The sequence below is a fragment of the Megalobrama amblycephala genome, linkage group LG14 (assembly GCF_018812025.1).
Source record: "Megalobrama amblycephala isolate DHTTF-2021 linkage group LG14, ASM1881202v1, whole genome shotgun sequence".
In the NCBI taxonomy this organism is placed as follows: Eukaryota; Metazoa; Chordata; class Actinopteri; order Cypriniformes; family Xenocyprididae; genus Megalobrama; species Megalobrama amblycephala.
Window position 1 is genome coordinate 21,743,726 of NC_063057.1, and position 22,757 is coordinate 21,766,482.

General features: G+C 39.0%; 1 pseudogene; it reads right to left on the reverse strand.

Moving 5' to 3' along the window:
* The window catches only part of LOC125246011, a 186,686-nt pseudogene extending 167,844 nt beyond the window's left edge, over positions 1-18,842 (reverse strand).
* Between the last annotated feature and the right edge of the window lie 3,915 nt (positions 18,843-22,757).

Here is a 22,757-nt window from a genome sequence, read left to right on the forward strand (position 1 = left end):
GGCTGCAAGTATGAATTGAAAACACTCACAGTGATGACAATAAATACTGAATAAATATTACTCCTCTGTATAGAAAATTGACATAAACATATGAGAATCCATCAATATTTCTCCAAATGTGCATGCTTTTAAGCTAAAAGCCTATATGAAATGCCATAGAGGTAACATAATTGTTCAGACACTTTGCATCACAGAAATACATTATATTTTAAAGAATATAATAGAATACCATTATTTAAAATTGTAATAATATTTCACAGTATTGCTGTTTTTTTCTGTATGTTTGACATGATCACAGAGGGGTTTTTCACAGCCTACCTGTCTGAAAGAGCTAATTATTTATGCAGGTCATTAGAGCTCTTTTATGTGATTCTTTTGTCTTCTCAGGTGAGAATCACCCATTATTCATGATGATTCATGCCTCCACGCATACTGTGATCGTGCACTGTGAGACACTCGCATACTGGGATCGCGCACTGTGAGACACTCGATTGCTCCTGTCTGCCTCTCTGCTCAGTGTTTTGCCTGCCTGCTGTCTGACCTACGCTCGAAGCTTCGTGGAGTTTATCCTAAATCTTTCTCTTTATTCCTATTCACATAATATAACTTTCTTATTTTTCACTAGATTACTTAACCTATTGCATAGTATTACTAAACGGAACGATTTATTACTAGTAATCTACCAGCGTAATCACCTAGTGTCAGCCATAGCCCGCTAGCCTGCTAGCTACCGTCTATTTTTTTCCTCTAAACTAACCTTCCTTGTCGATCTAATGGCGGATTTATCCGATGTATGTTATTCTGATCTGTCCTCGCCAGATCGGGAAGCTGTGGAGACTTTGCTGCCCGGCATTCATCGATCCACCGCGAGGTACAGCGTCCCGCACATCACCCTTGCCCCAGGCACCGGCAAGCGACCGAGACATCCAGCTAGCGAGTCCCGTGTGCGATGCAGCTTTTCGGACGGCGTACAAAAACACGGTCAGTCATGTCCGACGATTATCATGTGTATTAACTGCAACATGTACAGCTTAGCTCTTTCTGTCAGCAGTGAGACTTACACATGTGATAAATGCAGGGATATTGTCAGGCTGACAGAGAGAATCTCAGAATTAGAGACACGCATCCAAACTTTAATTGAGGATAGTGAGAATGAAAGGGCCTTAGATACTGCTTTGGATGTGACTAGCCTAGTAAACACTGCACATTCGGTTCCGGTTGTAGAAGCCACGCAGCAGGCTAACTGGGTGACTGTGAGGCGGCATAGTGGCAAGAACAAACACCACTCTTCCGTTCCGATTAGAACATCAAACAGGTTCTCCCCACTCAGTGACGCACCCACTGAGAATCCTGTTGAAAGTGCCCTAGTTATTGGCGATTCTATTACACGGAACGTGAAAATAGAGACACCAGCCACCATAGTCACGTTTGCCGGGGGCCAGAGCACCTGACATCAAAGCAAATTTAAAAGTGCTGGCTAATGCTAAACGTAAATATTCTAAAATCATTATCCACGTCGGCACAAATGATGTTCGACTTCGCCAGTCGGAGATCACTAAAATTAACATTAAAGAGGTGTGTGAACTCGCAAATTCAATGTCAGCAGAAGTAATTTGTTCTGGCCCTCTTCCTGTTCGTCGGAGTGATGAGATAGTTAGCAGGTTATCATCACTCAATGGCTGGCTGTCTAAGTGGTGTCCGCAGAATAATATAGGTTTCATAGACAATTGGAAAAGCTTTTGGGGCAGACCTGATCTGTTGAAAAGAGATGGTATTCATCCCTCCCGGGATGGTGCTGCTCTTCTATCTAGAAATTTGGCAAATAGTCTTAGAGCTAAACCATGACAAACCAGGGCCCAGATCAGGACGCAGACAAACTGGCTAAACCGACCGTCTGCTAGCTGCCTCACGTCACAGAACTCAAATAATTCACAGCACATAGAAACTCTTTCACCTAGATATTATCACATAGAGACTGTGTCTGTACCTCGAACTAGTAAATACAAAAAACTTCCGAAACCTTTTAAGGGTAAAAATTTAATTGATGTTCAAAAAATGAAAATCACAGATAAATTAGATAAACAAATGATAAAGCTTGGGCTACTGAATATTAGATCTATTTCTTCAAAAGCACTTATTGTAAATGAAATTATCACAGAAAATAAACTAGACTTGCTGTGTTTGACAGAAACCTGGCTAAAACCAGACGATTACATTATTTTAAATGAGTCTAGTCCTCAAGGTTATGACTATCGACACAATCCTCGACAGAAAGGCAAAGGGGGAGGTGTTGCTGTAATTTATAGTAATATATTCAGAATCATTCAAAAGAATTTCAAATATAACTCCTTTGAAGTGATGGTGCTTTATGTAACATTATGTAAGTTGACATTTGTGCTGGCTACTGTATACAGGCCACCAGGGCACCATACTGACTTTATCAAAGAATTTGCTGATTTTCTATCAGAGTTAGTACTGGCTGCGGATAAAGTCCTTGTTGTTGGTGATTTTAATATCCATGTAGATAATAATAATAAAGACGCATATGGATTGGCATTTGCAGACATTTTAAACTCTATTGGAGTTAGACAACACGTGTCAGGACCCACTCATTGTCGTAATCATACCTTAGATCTAATACTGTCGCATGGAATTGATATTGATGCTGTTGAAATTCTACAGCAGAGCGATGATATATCAGATCATTATTTAGTCTCGTGTATAATACAGTTAGCCAAGGCTACAAAACCACCACCCAGCCATAAATATGGTAGAACCATCACTTCTACCACTAAAGATTGCTTTATAAATAATCTCCCCAAGCAGTTTCATTGCCTTAGTATACCTGACAACTTAGAAGAACTCGATGCTGCAACAGAAACTATTGGCTCTCTCTTTTCCAGCACATTAGATGCAGTCGCTCCTCTACGTCTAAAGAAGATTAAGGAAACTAATCCAACGCCGTGGTATGATGAGCACACTCGGGCTCTAAAACGAGCTGTGAGAAAAGCTGAACGTAGTTGGAAGAAAACAAAACTAGAAGTTTTTCGCCTTTCGTGGAAAGAAAAAATGATTGAGTACAGAACGGCTATAAGAAATGCTAGATCTACTTATTTTTCAAATCTCTTAATAGAAAACAAACATAATCCTAGGTACTTATTTGACACAGTGGCTAAATTAACTAGAAACAGAGATTCAACTGCTGACGTTTCCAAAGAGCACAGCAGTAATGACTTTATGAACTTCTTTACTTGTAAGATTGACAATATTAGAGAGAAAATTATAAACATGCAACCGTCTACAGTTTCGCTTCAGACAGTGCACTGTAGTGTCCCTGAGGTAAAACTAGAATCATTCGCCGCTATAGGAGAGGAAGAATTATCTAAACTTATCAAATCATCAAAATCAACAACATGTATGTTAGACCCAATGCCGACTAAACTACTGAAAGAAATGCTTCCAGAGGTTGTAGGTCCACTTCTTGATATAATTAATTCATCGTTAACACTAGGATACGTGCCAAAAACTTTTAAGCAGGCTATTATTAAACCTCTTATTAAAAAACCTCAACTAGATCCGAGAGATTTAGTAAATTACAGGCCAATCTCGAATCTACCTTTTCTGTCAAAGATACTAGAAAAGGCAGTTTCAACACAACTGTGCTCCTTTTTAGAAAGAAATGGAATCTGTGAGGATTTCCAGTCAGGATTTAGACCATACCATAGTACTGAGACTGCTCTCGTTAGAGTTACAAACGATCTACTCTTATCATCCGATCGTGGCTGTATTTCTCTATTAGTGTTATTAGATCTCAGTGCTGCTTTTGACACTATCGATCACAACATTCTTTTAAAAAGACTTGAAAACTATATTGGCATTAGTGGAATTGCTTTGGCATGGTTCAAATCTTACTTATCTGACCGTTATCAGTCTGTAGTAGTTAATGAAGAGATGTCGTATCGATCACAAGTTCAATATGGAGTACCACAAGGCTCAGTACTAGGACCGTTGCTTTTCACTCTGTACATGCTGCCCTTAGGAGAGATAATTAGGAAGCATGGTGTTAGTTTTCACTGCTACGCTGACGATACTCAGCTCTATATTTCCTCGCGCCCTGGCGAAACCTACAAATTCACAAAACTAACAGAATGCATAGCTGACATTAAAAACTGGATGACAAGAAATTTCTTATTATTAAATTCAGAAAAAACTGATATCCTAATCTTTGGACCAAAAACTTCCTCACGAAAAAACCTTGAATACTCTCTAACACTTGACGGGTGCTCCATTAAATCTTCGTCCTCAGTTAGGAACCTGGGTGTGCTCTTTGATACCAATCTTTCATTTGAAAGTCATGTTTCTAGTATCTGTAAAACCGCCTTCTTCCATCTAAAAAATATATCTAAATTACGACATATGCTCTCAATGACAAATGCGGAACAGTTGGTTCATGCATTCATGACCTCAAGACTAGATTACTGTAACGCTCTACTGGGTGGTTGTTCTGCTCGGCTTTTAAACAGACTACAGTTGGTCCAAAATGCGGCAGCTAGAGTTCTTACTAGAACCAGAAAGTATGACCATATAGCCCAGTTCTGTCAACATTACATTGGCTCCCTATTAAACATCGTATAGACTTTAAAATCTTGCTACTTACTTATAAAGCTCTAAATGGTTTAGCTCCCCAATATCTAAGCGAGCTCTTGGTGCATTATAGTCCTTCACGTCTATTGCGATCTCAGAATTCAGGCCAGTTGATAATACCCAGAATATCAAAATCAACTGAAGGCGGCAGATCCTTTTCCTATTTAGCACCTAAACTCTGGAACAATCTTCCTAGCATTGTTCGGGAAGCAGACACACTCTGTCAGTTTAAATCTAGACTAAAAACACATCTCTTTGCTCTTGCATACACATAACACATTATCAATACATTAACATTTTTCAAATCCGTTAAAGGATTGTTACGCTGCAATAATTAGGTCGGCCGGAACCGAGAACATTTCCTATGACACTAGATATACCTGTACATCAGAATAAGAATGGCATCTACGCTAATATCAGTCTCTCTGCTTATCCTGAGGTTTGCCGGGTGCTGGATCCAGGCCGTATCCAGATCAGATGGAGAACCTGTGTTGGACCTGACTACAACGTAGCCCAGGAGACAATGGGCCTACAGATCCAGTTCTGGCTGCATCTATAATTCAGATTTTTAAATCTCCGATCCGCTTACATATATTTATATATAATCTATTTTTAATTCTGTAATAAAAATTTATCAGATTTTGATCTCCATATCCATTTACATATATTATATATTTTCCAAGGGGTTTTTTCCCTCCTAGGACTTTTTTCAGTCAGCACGTGGGTTTTTCTCCTAGGGGGTTTTTTCCACCCCTGGGATCACCGACATTGGCTTATGTAGCACCATCTTGTATATGTTACATATTACCACGCTTGCTTGTACAGCTTATTTTTAACCATTTCTCTTTTTTCTGTGCTCCTAATATGTAAAGCTGCTTTGAAACAATTACAAATTGTAAAAAGCGCTATATAAATAAATTTGACTTGACTTGACTTGACTGTGTTTCTTGACCAAAGATGTTTTAGAAAATTTAAATCTCTCTATTGTTTTATATGAAGGAGTAGGAAGGATAATTTTTACATAATTCTGAAGCAAAAACTCTAGTCTACAACCTCCAATACCCAGAAGTCTTGTGAACACAGATTTAATATACTTTTTTTGGCCTTATTTCAGTGACTTAAGTTTTTTGTTTTTTCAATAACCACGCATAAACGTTATTCCTTCAAAAACACAAACATGTACATACATGTTCCTCACATACTATGGTAGCCTACTTTGTGTTGAATACAGTGTAATGACACTTTTTCCATTAATATGTTTATGAACAACTGAAAAAAGCACAAATGTCAGGGCATGTCAAAACTTCTCCAGGCCCCAAATCAGCCTCAGACTCCAGAGGGTTAACAGATACACCGTTCTGAGTCTGCCCTGCACGGGGATAAGACATTAACAGATACACAGTTCTGAGTCCCGGCTTGCGAAGCTGAGACACAATAGATACATTCGTTCTGAGTCTCCCATCGGGTGAGACACTAACAGATACAACACTATTCTGAGCCTCTGGTCCTATCCAGAGAGACGACAACAGATCCCACGTTCTAAGCCTCCAGCTTGTGAGGAAAGAGACATAAACAAACACTACGTTCAGAGTTCCCATCTAGTGAGACAGTAACAACATCTACAACAAGGTTAAGCTCAGGAGAGCAAACTTTCAATCCAAGGTACATTCTTCTGCATGTTCCAGATTGTTAAGGACCTTTCTGCACCTTACGCCAGGGCCTCATCTGCGTGTTCCAGATTTTAGGACCCTTTGGTGCTCCAGGAGATCAGCATCCCACAGAGCTTCGTGTTCAAGACTGTTGAAACAGATTCTGGCTCCTCTCCCCACTGCATTGTCACCCAGTACAACCAGTGGAAGACGTCACCGTCATCGGAATCAACCAAGTGGAACGTAAATATCACTTAACCAAACTTCTTTCCAGAGACCTTGGCATTGTTGTATATTATCAGTATATTATTTCCTAATTCCCATTAGATGTAATATAGCTGATGTTAGTTAATAACAAATAATCTCTAGTTTATTTGTTTAGTGTATAATAAGGTTCTCCACCTTATTATTTTCCAGAGAAACAGTTTATCTTTCCATAAGATAACGTAACTCTTCCATAGCCACACTCAACTTAATCACTTGTATTCTATGTATCTTACGCACTTTATTCCTTTATCATTCATGGTATTCATTTAGTAGTTGTGCTAGTTATTCTTCTTTATCTTTTGTTAATAAAATGTATTTTATTACATTTGTGTCTTCCTTGTGCTGATAATACAGAAGAGGTTCTACAAGTTAGCAATTTCACCAATCTTTCAGATAAATCAGCTGACCACTTTACATTAATTCTAAATTAATGAAAGCCCCTGTTGGGAGTGTTCTCATACTGCCAAGGTAAAATACCTTGACTGGTGCCCTGAACTAGGGAAAGGGGGGAATTGGTCATCTGATGTACTCATAACCACATGCTAAGAGATCAGCGGTGACGTGAGTACCAATTTTACTTCGCGTCCTTGGATGGACAGTAAAAATCACTACACATGTTTGGTTCTGACTCCGTCTGCTAATAAATTGCCTCTTAAGTGATTTAGATCCTGACTACGTGCTCTGAATATTACGGTACAATAAGAATGTTATTTTTCCATAACCTGGAAATTAACATTTACATTACATTTACATTTAGTCATTTAGCAGACGCTTTTATCCAAAGCGACTTACAAGATGAGAACAGTAGAATCAATCAAATCAACATGAGAACAACAGTATGTAAGTGCTGTGTGAAGTCACAGTTATGACAGTAAAGTGCTCGTAGCAAGGAATTATTTTTTTTTAATTAATACACAAATAGATGGAATGAAAATAGAAATTAAGGAAAGTGCTACTATTACTGGGTCAAGTGCTGACGAAAAAGATATGTCTTTAGCATTTTTTTGAAAGTGGCTAAAGATTCAGCTGCTCGGATAGAGCGTGGCAGGTCATTCCACCAGCCAGGAACAGACCCAGAGAAGGTTCGTGAGAGTGATTTTGTGCCCCTTTGTGATGGCACCACAAGGCGCCGTTCACTTGCAGAACACAAGTTTCTGGAGGGCGTATAAATCTGAAGTAGTGAGTTAAGGTATAGCGGTGCAGAGCCAGCGATTGTTCTGTAGGCAAACATCAGAGCCTTGAATTGGATGCAAGCAGCTACTGGCAGACAATGCAGACTGATGAAGAGAGGAGTGACACTTCTTAGAATTAATAAACAATCAACACTGAGTGTTCACTGGACGAACAGGTTAATTGATTGTAATATTAATCTTAATGTAGCTACATCCAGTTAGTCTGATTAATGGATTTACATATTCATAATTAATCATAATTACTAATCATAATGAGTTATGAATAATTATTAATATTTCCCCTTTGAGTTAATTCCCTACACACAAGACCTTTTCTGCCCACAACATGCACACAGAGGAATCACAATGCCACACTTAAACATGCTTTTTATAAAGCCACTAACACACAGCTCTGATTGCAATGCACAGGTGTGCTCCATAACAGAACGCAGCTCCCCGGCAGTGGGCCGTGTCTCCTGAGTTGAGATACACCATTAAACAAATAAAGAAACAAATATTAAAAAGAAACTTAACCTGTCACATTCGCATCTAAAATCAAGCACAAGTTACTCTGGTAGGTGGAAATTTCACATTTAAAAGAAAATTAGATAGCACTCTGGTTAAACACAAAGTTGTTTGCATACATTGTAACAAAGAATTGTCCTACCATCGAAGCTCATCGCGTTTAAAATATAATTTAAATACAAAGCACATAACAGGTTCCACTAGCAAATTGACGAGTCGAGTCGTGAGCAACAACAAACACTGGATCAGTTTATACGGTGTGTGAGTAGACATTCGTCAGCCAGACAGTGAAGTGCTCGTAGCAAGGAATTATTTTTTTTTAATTAATACACAAATAGATGGAATGAAAATAGAAATTAAGGTAAGTGCTACTATTACTGGGTCAAGTGCTGACGAAAAAGATATGTCTTTAGCATTTTTTTGAAAGTGGCTAAAGATTCAGCTGCTCAGATAGAGCGTGGCAGGTCATTCCACCAGCCAGGAACAGACCCAGAGAAGGCACGTGAGCATAACTACACTGTCACTGCAGCTGCAGAGATGCGCGGGTATTCACACTGGAAGCGTTTGTACAGGGTCACAGCAGCGGCTCCAGGCTACATATAAAGTGAGCATTTCTTTACAAAGACAGCTATAAATTTGTTTTTATATGTTGGTCATTTATAAACTTGATAGTCTTGAAAGTTTGTTAACATAGAGAGGTGTGCAACATTCTCATATAAACATAAATACATAAATAAATAAAAATAAATAAAAGCCTTGTGTCATCCATTACTGTACACGAATGAGGTAAGCTTTGTGTTTGACATCATCTGCTGCGTACACGTTTACAAGACAGCAAACTCTGGTTTGATTTGGGTATGCTGCAGTCTGTGTAATAACTAAAATAATGTTTATATACAGTACAGTCCAAAAATTTGGAACCACTAAGATTTTTAATGTTTTTAAAAGAAGTTTCGTCTGCTCACCAAGGCTACATTTATTTAATTAAAAATACAGTAAAAAACAGTAATATTGTGAAATATTATTACAATTTAAAATAACTGTGTACTATGTAGGGAAAACACCCTAGGAAGTAAAATTAGCTCAAATAAATAAAGAGTTGTTTAGATTACGACCGAGCAACTGTCGTCCAGCGTCCATTTGCTCGAACCGTAATAAGCTCTTGTAACGGATATAAATATCCAACAATCGTGAAAACACTGATTAGAGCACGGTAACTTGAAATCGACAGTTTAAGACATTAAATCATAAAGCACATAATACAAGACACTTTCTTTTTAAAATCTACAAGAGATTTTATTTATTCTAACACAAACTAATCTAACACAAAGGCACGCACATACACACACATACATTCATACGCGTTGCAGTAAGAAGGAAATGAGAGAGAGAAAGAGTTTTGAAAGAGAGAGAGAGAGAGAGAGAGAGAGAGAGAGAGGGAGAGAGAGAGCGAGCGATCTGATTAACAGAATTCCTATCAATGCATTTCAAAGACCCGAACGAACCAAGAATCATTCATTTAAATGCACCAGTTCAGTTTTCATCTGGAGGTACTTGCTTGCGTTGACTTAAAGGTGAATTTCCCTCGTCGTGCAGAGGAGGGTTTCCCAAGTCGATGATTGGTCCAGATCAGGTCCGTGTGGGACAATGAAAGGAAGTCTCTTTGTCGCTGGAGTTGAGGCGGCCAAAGTCGTTGGTTGAACTTTGCGGCGAAACTTAGGACACGAGACTTTCAGCGGTAAAGGAGAATTAAGTAAAAGAAAAGAAAAGTGAGTGAAGGTTGAATGGCTTGAATGAGCTGCTTCTCTGTTCTTTCTTGTTACTCCATTGTTCTTGGTACTTGTCTTGGCTTCTTTTCCAGGACAGAGCCAACTCCTTTCTCTTGTTTTCTGACCAACTTCTCCCCCAACTTCTCCCCCTTTACTATCTTGCAATATGATCATTTAAACTTAGTTGTTTGTCACACCTCTGAGGAGTCCTGGCCAATCAGACATTGTCCTGTTTCAAGAGGGCCTTCCTCTGACCCCAATAAAACATAAGTGTTACATCCTGTTTCTGCTTCAGCAGAGAGTGCCATTTTAACATAATTAAATGGAAATTAAATGGAATACAATACATTTTAAACAGATTTCATTCAAGCCATGATTTAAGAAAGATGAAAAGAAATAGATCAAGTCCAAATAAGGCATACTTTCAGTCATTCAGTCAAGAGTTAACACATTTACATGAATTGTGAGTGTTCTAAAGCCTAACTCTTTACAGGTAGTACTTGTGGACACATAATGCAAAATGTATGTAGTTAAAAGATGTTTGATAAGTCCGTTAAAATTGTTGGAACAATTTTGAAGCAGATTTATTTGTTCAACAGTCTCTTTGGCTTTCCTGTGAAGTAAAGAAACAAAAGGGTCTGGATTGTCTCTCTGTCTTCTTGGGTGACCCTTTGGTATGTCGCTTCTGCTATCAGGAAGCATGTGTCGTAAAAGTAATCAGCCTGGCTTTATCTGCAGACGGGCCGGAGCCGGAACCCCAATTCTGAATTAGAATTATGTTTTGAAAGAATCATCTGAATGATTCATTTGTCTGGTTCGTCCACAGTTGCTACAACTATTTAAATATATTTGACAAAGTAATTTATTCCTGTGATGCAAAGCTGAATTTTCAGCATCGTTACTCCAGTCTTCAGTGTCACATGATCCTTCAGAAATCATTCTAATATGCTGATTTGCTGCTCAATAAACATTTATGATTATTTTCAATGTTGAAAACAGTTGTGTACTTTTTTTTCAGGATTCCTTGATGAATAGAAAGTTCAAAAGAACAGCATTTATCTGAAATACAAAGCTTCTGTAGCATTATACACTACCGTTCAAAAGTTTGGGGTCAGTAAGAATTTTTATTTTTATTTTTTTGAAAAGAAATTAAAGAAATGAATACTTTTATTCAGCAAGGATGCATTAAATCAATCAAAAGTGGCAGTAAAGACATTTATAATGTTACAAAAGATTAGATTTCAGATAAACACTGTTCTTTTGAACTTTCTATTCATCAAATAATCCTGAAAAAAAATATTGTACACAAATATTTGTACAATTGTACACATTAAATGTTTCTTGAGCAGCAGATCAGCATATTAGAATGATTTCTGAAGGACCATGTGACACTGAAGACTGGAGTAATGATGCTGAAAATTCAGCTTTGATCACAGGAATAAATTACTTTGTGAAATATATTTAAATAGTACACAGTTATTTTAAATTGTAATAATATTTCACAATATAACTGTTTCTACTGTATTTTTAATTAAATAAATGTAGCCTTGGTGAGCAGACGAAACTTCTTTTAAAAACATTAAAAATCTTAGTGGTTCCAAACTTTTGGACTGTACTGTATATCATATTTTCTGGCTAGTTTACTTTAGTTTTTTATAATACACCATACTTTTAACCCAAACTGAATAATTAAAAACAAGTTTAAATGGGTAAATCTTCTATAATTATTTTTGATTCTTAATTTTCTTTCCTGTCATACTCAAATTCTTGTTAAAACACATTAGACATGCTAATTCTGTGCATTTTGAACACTTTTTGTGTGAAATTATATTTATTTTGTCCATCAAAAGTGTGCTTTCATTTTAATTGAGCGTCAGCAGCGCAGCAAAAATAGACTCGGCGCCGAAACGATCGCAGCACTGCTGTTTACGTGACGCTCCTGCTTGACGCTTACGCGCTGCTCCTGCTGCCTGTGTGAATGCATCCGTTGGTTAACCAAAAAAAATATGCGCTGCTCACGTGCCGCTTACGCTTGCAGTGTCAAACAGGTCTTATGGTTAATTAGCCTTTTTCTAGTTAGCAATTGCACTTCTAACAAGTGCTGTTAGCTAATCATATTTTGCTCACATAGTTTTCAGTATTTCACGAGCTGAAGCTACGTGTCATTGGAATGGTAGGCCCTTACAGGCCCACGCGGGGCCTCTTTTTTTTTTTTTTTTTTTAGCTGACTTGTCGACAGGATGCCTGGGAATCCGAGAACACCCCAACTCTGTTGAGTAGGCCTTGAGTAGCCTCTCGTGGAGTATGGCGGCGTAATATGCATAATATCCTTCTCTAAGTAGTGCGTGAAAGTTTTCCACTGAATGCATGGCCTGATGGTTGATATGGTCTTGGACTGGCTATTGCCACGTGTTTACTACGGTAGGCCCTAATAAGGACACCTTTTAGTTTACGTGTTGGCACAGTATGTGATATATGGACAAACGGGCTGAATGCCACTTGTTGCTGAGATTGTAGGCCCTATACGCCTCCTTTTTAGCTGACATATTGGCAGGATGCTTGTGAATCCAATACCACCATCGGCCACGCCCCACCTCTGTTGAGTAGGCCTTAAGCAGGCCTCTCTTGGAGTATGTGGCATAATATGCACTACTTTTAGAAACTAAATCTTTGAATGCATGGCCTAATGGTTGGTATTTTTATGGTTGGTATTTTTGTGGTTGGTATTGTTACAGTCGCCACCTGCTGATGCCACGTGTTTACTAAGGTAGGCCCTATGGGCCTCCTGCATAGCATGTTGGAGTTCAGTTATGTACTCCTCTCACTTTGAGAGTAAAAAGGTGCTTTTTCCGAGTACTGTTCTGAGTGGCTGACCTCTCAGGGTGAGTTCTGGTGGTAAAAACTTACTGAGGTTTAGTTATAACTACATCAGCCTCCTTGAGTCTGGGTGGATTGTCCAGTGGGCAATTTACAGTTTAACTACTGTCATTGAGTCATATGTCCTGCTCTTAGCAAGACAGGTGTTCAAGGTGGCCCTCAGAGGCCACCATTGAATGCCCTTCCATGATTATGTGCTACCTAACAGGTATGTGGACTACCTGTTAGGTTTTTTTGTGTAATAGTGCTTAGCTCCCTAAGCTGATCATGGGTTGTAGGCTTCCATGAGGCCTCCTCCTGAGGTTCAGCCCTAGGCTGGTTTGTGCTCCCCTGTATCAGGGTTTCTAGCACACAGTCTGTGTTTTTACTCTACAGTTGCTGAACGCCACTTGTCGCTGAGATTGTAGGCCCCACTAGGCCTCCTTTTTAGTTGATTTGTTGGCAGGATGCTTTGAAAAAAACCTGACCACCTTAAAAAGGCCACGCCCCCCCTCAACGGATAGGCCCTAATCAGGCCTGTTCACGTTGGGTGGCAGCGTTCTATGTATTTCTTCTGAGAAATACTAAATACATAGCTTTTGGGTGGACTGGTTATGGCAGCCACTTGCTGATATGTTTACTAAGGTAGGCCTCATCTCGGCCTCCGATGTAGCATTTGGAGCTCAGCTGCGTACTCTTCTTGCTGTGAGAATTTATGGTGCTTTTCTGAGTACTTTGAGAGTCTAGCCCCTCAGGGTGTATGCTGTGGTGAAACCGTACTGAGGTTTGGTTTAAACTGCATCTGTGTCAAGTCTGATCTTACGCTAGTTGAGCTGATAGCCACCTAGATGTCTAGGGTGGATCTATTGCATGCTCCTAGAGAGTTGGCCAGGGGCCCAGATGATATTTAACCTTCTTTGTGTCTGTTATTTATCGTTCTTTGGTGCCTAAGAACACTGCCACGAGTGCCACATGTCACATGTCTGTTGAGGTGATAGGCCCGCACGGGCCTTCCTCGACTGTGTGTTGCCGTATGTTGTACTCCTCTTGCTTGAAAGAGTAAAAAGGTGCTTTTACTGAGTACACTGCTCGTTGGATTGTGTTGGGTAGATTATCATGCGGGTGCTTTGCAGCCTCCTATGCTGCCATTGAAGTTGCCTGTCTGCTGCCAGCAAGACAAGTGTTCAGGGTGGCCCCTCCAGGCCACTTCCTGAATATACTTCTGTATCATATTCAGTTACTTTCATGCTCTAGGCCCTCTTGGCCTCCATGAGTATGTGCCCATTGCATGGTCTACCTGTTAGGTGAGCTTTGTAATTCCCTTTCGGGTTATGTACGTAATAGTGCTTAGCTCCCTAAGCTGATCATGGTGGTAGGCCTTAATTAGGCCTCCTCCTAAGATTCAGCCATAGGCTGGTTTGTGCTCCCCTGAAGCATCAGGTGTTTAGCGCACAGCCTCCGCAATGCATTAATTAAGCGCTGAGTAGATCCTAGGATGAGTGGATCATACTCCCCTCAACATGAGGGTTCATAGCACTCAGCTGAGTTCTGCTCTCCAGGATCCCCATCTCTACACGTGGGTTTGAGTTGCTCCTTGCCCTTTTGCAGTCACTTTTATCTGCTCCCTTCTGTGAAGGATGCGTTTTTGAGATTCTGTGTTCAGACAGGGATTGGCCAAGACTAAGCTTGTCTTATGATAGACCAGGTCGGCCTCCCTGGTGGAATTGGGGGTGACTTCGTTCCCCTCTAGTGACTGGTTGGTGTTCCCTTTGGTTCCCTGGCCTCATTCCCTAGAAGTGACCACTTTGTCTGCAGAAAAGTTGGTCTCAGATGCTCTAGCGGCCTTATTAGGCCTTCTCTCTCTATAGAGGAAGGCCTTGTGTAGGCTCAGCTTGGGCTGTTGGCCATAGGGAATGCTTTCACTTACAGCCTGGTGTGAACCGAGGGTGAGTTACTAAGTGTTTCCTTCGAAACTGCTTGACGTTTGTCAGCCATATTTTTGGCATGCACTCTCCTCAAGCATGGCGGCGTGGGTATATCATTCCCCACTGCGTATTCCAACATAGAGTTGAGTTTCCTTTTGAAAGGGAACGTCTCAGGTTACATATGTAACCATGGTTCCCTGAGAACAGGGAACGAGACCCTGCGTTTCCTTGCCATGCTTTGGGTTGCCTGCCTACAGAACAGTCCCCCAAGACGATAGCTGCTGACTGTTTCTTCAGGCGCTCCTTTATACTCTGGGTCACGCCATATTACGTCATAGGCTGTCGCCGGCCAATAGGGATTGGAGTTGTTAGATAGTTGGCTTTCAGACACCTGGGTCACGTGACGTTCCCCATTGCGTATTCCAATGCAGAGTTTCGTTCCCTGTTCTCAGGGAACCATGGTTACATACGTAACCTGAGACGTTTTTACACTGTGATTAACTCCTCATAGAGATTCAACCAAAACCACATCATATATGGTCAGTCTAATCTTAAGGGCTTAGCGATGTTACTCTGCAAAGATCTTGAGTTTTCATTGAAGGGTGTGTCCGTGGCGGTTTGACAAAGCCTGAGTCCTTCCTAAAGACATCTTTATGACAATATACAATATATGTAGCGCCAACAGCTGGCAACAGGAAATGGCATGCTTCACACTAATTCACTACCAGAAACACATTTCAATATGCCACAAAGTACCAAACATGTTAGGCTGCGTTCCACTCCAGTTTTAGACATGCACTCGCAAACTTCCATAAACACTTCCCCTCGGGGGAATCCCTGCCACCATTTTTAAGTGTGTTCCACTTCGTGAAGTGGACGAGGGAACTTTATATGGACAGACCCGATTTTGACAGAGGGAGTGAGTCTACTTCATATGTACACTTCAGGCAGCTCCATGACCCACAATACAACACGTTTATGATGTCACCGCATATCGTGTTTAATTTACCCTACCACAAACAACTCTATGATATTATAATTATTATTTTTTAAAACATTTAAAACACATATAGAATGCTGTATTAAACAATTTTGTAAGGGCAAAAAATAAATAATAAATCAGCTCCATTGCGGATTCCGGAATGGAGGGCTTAGGACGTTCCAGTTCAGCCCATTGCAAAGTTTCGCCAGTAGTCGGCACTCGTGCAACGTAAGCAATGACGTACATCCCAGTCAACGAGACTGAGGAAAATTAGCAAGGGAAGGGAAACTGGAACACAGCCCTAGAAACACGTTCAATCATGCAACTTGTTAGGCTCCTCCTCTCCATCTCTTGCACTCCTCCACTCTGTCTCTCGCTCATAGCAGACGAACGGTTGCAGAGGAGTGGTTTACGCGTTTTCAACCGAAGTCGTCAAACTGACGTAATCAGAGAAGGAACGCCATTTCAGACCAGAAGTAACTTTTCAGATTTTGATTAAAGATTACAGCGACAAACAATTTTTTCTGTGTTTTAACTTGCATGAATTAATTGTTTACCACAAGACTAGTAATATGCACTAGTAAAGTTAAGAGTCGAGATCTCTATTCGAGTCATAAATTCTCAGAGCCATTTTGATTACTCTCTGATATATGCATTTTACTGTGTAGCATGCGTGAAACAAATCAACATAAAAATTAGACATTTAGACATTTAAAGCATCAAAATCAACAACATGTATGATCTATACCCTATCTATACCCTTTGGTACTAGAGGGCCACTGTTTTGCAGAGTTAAGTTTCATCCCTAATCAACATAAAAATAACAAATCGTTCAGCCACTGCACACAGCCACTTAAAAAAAACTGTTCACAAGCTTCTATGGGTTTGATTTTGGTTGTCATTTGTTGATATAAATAAAAAACAAATATGTCGGTTTCGGTCAGCTGAATGCCCATCCGATTCTCCTCCATGGACATAGGGGAAAGTGAATATTTACACCCTACCAACAAAGAAATGGATCGACTTCTGTCAGCTTGTCGAAAACATTTATTTATTCTGACATTTTCTACCATATGATGGCTGAAGCAGCAGCGCGTGACACAGTTCTCATGGTAACCAGATCAACATTGTAAATCGAATTCTACAAAACTGAAGTGAAAACACCAAATAATCATTCAATGGGATAAAATATCTTCTCTTCCCTGCAAACGATACCAAGAAAAATGTTAATATTTAACCAAGTCAAAAACAAATAAAGTAAGCAGGTTCCATATTCATTTCAGTATCAGCAGACACAAAATGATATTTTAAAAAGTTAAAAAAACTATACAAGTTACATAAGCGGTAAAAGCTCATTGTGGTTTCTCGGTTTGATAGATTTGAGCAACCATAACAATGCAAAAAATAGGAATTTTGATTCTTATATAGTAAAATCACTCCTTGCCCACCTTCCGCATTTCGCGTGCTGCACTGACGTCATGTGCAAACAACCTATAGAGAAGGCATAGGACGTAGCGTAAGCTTGGTGAACTGTGAGCGTTTCACGCTTTTAACATTTAAGAGGCTGTTATGTTGACCTTGATTTATTACAATATTGAGCTGTTCAATTTTATTTTGATTTTAGAAAATAATGAATCAAAGCTTAAGGCTTTTCTCCAATGTGAGTTCTCATGTGGTCTATAAGGTGTCCTCTTTGACTGAAACTCTTTCCACATTGTTGGCAGGTGTAAGGCTTTTCTCCAGTGTGAATTCTCATGTGGTCTATAAGGTGTCCTCTTTGACTGAAACTCTTTCCACATTGTTGACAGGTGTAAGGCTTTTCTCCAGTGTGAATTCTCATGTGGACTTTAAGGTTTTCATTTCTAACGAAACTCTTTCCACACAGTTGGCAGGTGAATGGGCTCTCTCCAGTGTGAGTTCTCATGTGGACTATAAGGTGTCCTTTTTGACTGAAACTCTTTCCACACTGTTGGCAGGTGAAAGGCTTTTCTCCAGTGTGAATTCTCATGTGTTGCCTGAGGGTTTTTAGCCGTGTGAAGCCGTTCCCGCACAGAGTGCAGATGTAACGCTTCTCTCCAGTGTGAGTGCTCATGTGGGCTGAAAGGTTTTCATTTCTAATGAAACTCTTTCCACATTGTTGGCAGGTGTAAGGCTTTTCTCCAGTGTGAATTCTCATGTGGAGTTTAAGGTTTTCATTTCTAATGAAACTCTTTCCACACTCTTGACAGGTGTAAGGCTTTTCTCCAGTGTGAATTCTCATGTGGACTTTAAGTTTTTCATTTATAATGAAACTCTTTCCACACTGTTGGCAGGGGAAGGGTTTCTCTCCAGTATGAATTCTCATGTGGACTCTAAGGTGTTTTTTATGTATGAAACTCTTTCCACACTGTTGGCAAGTGAAGGCTCTCTCTCTAGTGTGAACTCTCAAGTGGACTTGAAGGTTTCTATGTTGATCAAAAGTCTTTCCACACTGTTGGCAGGTGAAATAACTTTTAGTTCCAGTCTTTTGAGCTCTTTTTTGTAAGGAAACTTTTGTTGTTTTTTCTTCACTCATTAAATTATAATGTTCTTTCTCTTCATCCCTTTCATTAAGTTCATGACTTGCCTCTCTCAGTGCCATCAGGTCTAGGGCAAAAATAGACAAAAAAACAATTTAGACATTTAAAGCATCAAAATCAACAACATGTATGATCTATACCCTATCTATACCCTTTGGTACTAGAGGGCCACTGTTTTGCAGAGTTACGTTTCATCCCTAATCAAATACACCTGCCTGTAATTTTCAAGCATTCCTGAAGACTTAAGGCTGATTTATACTTCTGTGTCATGAGTATCCCGTAGGTACGCCGTAGGCTGCAAGTACCACGCGTGGCCTAGGATGTAGCCTGATGCGCACTTCTTTCAAAATGTTACATGTCTATTCTAAAGTATTGTTTAATGTAAAACATGCTGAAGATTAGCAAACAAGTTATCAATTTATTAAAATGATTAGTTATTTCCCCACAAAAGCTGTTTAATCAGCATAGTGAAGCCTTTTATCCATTGATATCCATTCAAAAAACAGCCTCTGGTCTTCCCCTGTACCGCGGGGGGCGGAGCGTCTCCAGGAACAGGTTTGGTCATTCCTGCTCTAGGTTCAACTCATTAGCTCTGATACTCTAATCTGAGACTGATGGATATTTCAAATAAATCTACAAAGTGTCCTGTTGAGGTATTCCAGGGCTGCGCTCAAGTTCAGATTTTTTATGCCCTTCCCTAGCTACTTTAACCCTTGTGCAGTACACTCAAGGTGCTCGCACACCGGACACGTCTTTGAGCGCATTGTTTTCTATTGTTTCTGAGTCGTAGATGGGCGCCGCGGACAGGCATCGAATGTCGGCGCCGGTGTGCGTACACTCACAGAAAACAATGCGTTCCAATTTTATGTTACAGTTCCAAAATAATTGTTTTTTAAAAAATAAATAAATAAAAATATAATTTTACTGTTTATTATTTTTTTACTCAACATTTGGAGGATAGTTTTTGGAGGATAGTGGTGCTCTGCAGCCATCTACTGGTAAAAGTGACAGTTTTTTTACTTTTAAAATTGCATTTTTCAAAAGATTGGCAAAAATCTTACACTAAACCATGTCAAATTATCCATGTTATCCTCATGAATGAAAGTTAGAAATGTGGGTCTTTTATAAAGTGAATTTTACATAAAAAGCTGTTTTTGTATAAAAACCTACTCAAAAACTGCACAAATATGAAGTAAACTGACATTGCTGGTAATGATTACTGAGATGGCACAATAGGACGGGACTAAAATCACTGAGAAGATCTGGTAATAATTACTTTACCCCACCTCCCCATGTAAAACTAGGCTTCAGTCTGAGCGCTCTGATCAGATTTTGCGTGGTTTATTTGATCAGATTAGTCAACTAAACTTTTGAATTTTCAGAATGCTTTTAGCCTGCTGAACTGTGTTTGTAAATCACAGATCGGCTCCGGCCGGTCCAAGAGAGACAGGCACTTAAGCATTTTTGCGGCCCTGTCAGAAATTAAACAGAGAATCCCACTTCCTAGATCTAGAGACTTCAAAAGGATCACCCCCCTTGTGGGATAAGGACCACGTGGGCCCAGACAGACCAACCAAATTTTAACACACACCAACAAACACACACACACACACACAAACATGCACTGAAGACTGTAGGTGTAAAATATAACCGCTGTTGTATTTCAAATTGCATATAGTTATTCCCACTGTATAAGCTTAGCTAGGATTGTAGTTGTGCTAGTGTTAGTTTTAATGATGGAAACGATGCCTGTAAACTATAACTTCTTTTATATGCTTTTCTTACATGGCAAGTTTAGTCTCGTTATAAAGCTCTCTGTAAAATGCATCGTTCTATTTTTTTAATGGTACTGTGAAGAAAGTACAATCCGGTCTGATACCTCATAAATTATGCAAATCAAGCCACAAGACAAGACAAAGGAAGTTTTGCCTGTTAAACAGGGCACCCTGACCATTTGTTGCTTCAATAAAAGACAAGCACAAACAGTTGTGTTTTGCTCTCGATTGTCCTTAAATTATCCATCGCCTTCTCTCATGCACGTCTCTCTCGGCCGTCTCAGTATCCGTGCTTCAGATATTGTTTGTCATTCAATGTTGATGTAAAAAAAAAACAGATAATAGTAATTATTATTAAAAGAAGATAATACTACTAGTAGTAGTAGTACTGCTGCTTCCGGTCAAGAGTATGAGCAAAGAATATACTCTTTAGTGTGAGTTAATGCAGCTCTGTTTATCATATTAGATACATTTGCAGGGTGTCCGCGGGGTCTTAAAAAGTTGATAAATCCATTTTGGGAAAATTAAGGCCCTTAAAAGGTATTAAAAAGTCTTAATCACGATTTTATGAGGTATTCAATTTTGTTAAAGCTTTGTCAAAAGAGTTTGACTCCAAAAAGTATTCATATTTATTTTCATCCCCATAATAACTATTAAAAAAAAAAAAAAACGGCATTCTCGGTCAGTGAGATCAACTCAGGGCGCGCGCAATAAAGCAGAGGTTATCTGGTGTCTCAATACTGCGATGAATCACCACTCACTGAACTCAAACAAAGCAATTTCTTATATTTTCCAAGTTAATGTTTCCGGATTCTGACAAAGCTAAGACATTCACCTGTGGCAAGGACAAAACCGGTTACATCATGAGATTGTTAATGTATATTTTAATAAACCTTGCCTTAATAAACCTTGCTTTAATTTATTCTTTTGAGCTTTGTTTCTTCCAAGCTTATCCGAGCTGTGGTTGTATGGTTGTGCTCTATAGATTTATTTGCAAACTACAACTGTTTATTAAGTTAAAGGTTTGTTGCTGATTAGAACTTGAAGTGCGATGAGGTCTTAAAATATTTTGAGAAGGTCTTGAAATTAACTTCAGGATTCCTGCATATACCCTGATTTGAGTGTGTTGAAAATGATGTTATAACGTTACTCTGTGCGTTCGCTCAGCAGCTGCTGTGAGACAATTTGAGACACACTGCAAGATAGATCGATTTTAGAATATCATATTAAATGCTGGATGGCTTGTGTTGATAAATGGCATGCAATTAATTTTAAAACTTATTGTATGATGGAGAAAATGCTGTATTACTGTTACTAAAAATAAAGCTGCATCTGATTATGCTATGTTAGCTACTTGACAAAATAGTGTTTTTCTCTGAGGCATGGTAAAGCATGGTACTCACAAAACATCAAGAATATTAGATTTAAACAATAAGACTAAACATGTTGAGCTATTTAACACCAAATCGTTTTCTGCCTATGAATATATAAAAAGTTGTTCCCTTGTCTATTAAAACATGTGATTTATCAAAGCGTCTTTGGATGTTTCCATGGTTTCTACAAAATAAAACCGGAAACCGAGGGTAACGCGGGTATGACGCCATTGACAGGCGACTCCTCACACGTCCCGGAGCCTTGGTTAAGATTGCAATTTTGTCACGATTTACAAATAGTTAGAAACATTTGGGATATTGTAAGTACTCAAATGAACAAAATATATAACACTGGCCTAGTGGTTTTTGTATATTTTACTGCAAAAATATGTTACATATTGCACCTTTAGCCCTTCACAGATTCGAAAGGTGTTACATCTATGTGGACCATAAATGTCTGAGTAGCCTATTTTAGAGTTGTTTCCACTTTTATAAGAAAATTCAAGTGATCGCGCCGGCGCCACGCGTACACACAACATATATCAGTTTTAGTACCTTGACATCGCAACCTGTTAATTGTAAAAATAACATACATTCAACCAAATATGTAAAAAATTATAGTAGTATGTGTACAATAAAAGTGTTTAAATAATATAGTTTAGCCTCCAAATCGTGAATATGGAAACATTTGGATTTATGCCAAATTATAGGATTATAACACCTGGTTTCTGTTTCAGTTTAGCTTTAAATTAATTAGTTTAGGCTTAACGTTTATATATTATTTTTTCATAATTAAAATAGTAGTGGTGGTGCCCCCAAATATACAAATATACCCTGTGTGACTTACGACTGGATTTTGTGGTCCAGGATCAGATTTAATGGAAAGCACTGAACTTTAAAGTGATGTAGTTACACATTACTTACATTTACTCTCTATAGTAATGAGTTAATAATGCTTAATTACAAGTAACCAAACCCTAACTCTAGCTCTACAGTAAGTCCACTTGAGTGAATGAACCTGACTGAGTGCATTCAGACACTTCTCTGTAAAGATTATACTTCTGTATATTCTCTATTTCTGTAGAGCTGGACATTTTAATAATGATCAAATGACTGAAGTTCAGCTGTGAGAATAAAACCAACCTGTTTGTTGCCTCAGTTATCTTCATGTTTCACTCTGAATGTTTCTTCTTCAATCTTCACGTCTTCAGTCTCATCTTTAATAATTATCTTCTTATCTTCACTTTCCTCTTTAATAGACT